Source organism: Carlito syrichta, unplaced genomic scaffold, assembly GCF_000164805.1.
Source record: "Carlito syrichta isolate Samal-C Ts95f unplaced genomic scaffold, Tarsius_syrichta-2.0.1 Scaffold305629, whole genome shotgun sequence".
Taxonomy (NCBI): domain Eukaryota; kingdom Metazoa; phylum Chordata; class Mammalia; order Primates; family Tarsiidae; genus Carlito; species Carlito syrichta.
Window position 1 is genome coordinate 243,045 of NW_007249725.1, and position 1,175 is coordinate 244,219.

The window sequence follows — 1,175 nt, forward strand, 5'->3', positions numbered from 1 at the left end:
AATAACTCAAAAATTAGCCGGGCATGGTAGTGCGCGCCTGTAGTTCCAGCTACTTGGAAGGCTGAGGTGGAAGGATCGCCGGCACCCAGCAGGCGAAGCTGTGGTGGCCGGGAACGGCCACTGCACTCCAGTCTGGGCAACAAAGTGAGACTCCAACTCAAAAAAAATTAAAATAAAATAAAATAAAATCTAACTTCTGTGCAATTCTTTGCATCTTCTGTGCTGCATCAGATCGCACCCCAGACGGTCATATGTGGAAAGTGATCTCTTTTTAAACAAATCTTTTCTTTGCCCCTTTGTGTTGCAAATCTTTGTGTTACTCGGATCTCTGGTTACCAGTGCTGTGCCCCCTCCACTTCGGCGGTGCTGTACCCCCACCGGACCCTCTGTATCTAACAAGTGTCATCAATTGTCTAGGGGCTTAACGGATGACATAGAACAAGTAACTACATCATTAGTAGCCCTTAGCTGAAGTAGTTTTACAAAATAGAAGAGGACTAGACCTGCTAACTGCTGAAAAAGGAGAGCTTTGTCTATTCCTAAACGAGGAATGCTGTTTTTATGTAAATAAGTCAGGGATAGTTAGACACATGGTCCAACAAGAGAATGAATCACAAAAAGAAGACAAGAATTGGCCGATTCTTGGCTGAATAGGAACAATATTTGGAGTTGGGCATCTTGGCTTCTAACATTAGCTGGGCCTCTCCTCATAGTCCTACTGGCACTCCTGTTTGAGCCCTGCATTCTTTTTATTTATTTATTATAAAGATGTAGGTACAGCCGGGCTCAGTGGCTCAGCCTGTAATCCCGCGCTTTGGAAGGCTGAGGTGAGTGGATTGCCTGAGTCCGCGGGTTAGAGACCTGCCTAGGCAACTTGGCGAGACCTTGTCTCTACAATAAAAATAAAAAAATTAACCAGGCGTGGTAGCGTGCGCCTGTAGTTCCAGCTACTTGGAAGGCTGAGGCGGAAGGATCACCGGCCCAGCAGGTAGAGGCTGCGGTGGCCGGGAGCGTGCCACTGCACTCTAGTCTGGGCAACAGTGAGACTCCAACTCAAAAAAAAAAAAAATATGGGTACAATTCAGGATTAGGTATACAAACAGTGATTATGCAGGTACCCTTGTTGATGAGGTATGCCCCTCCCTCCCCTAGCAGTTCCCTCAACTGCCAATCCT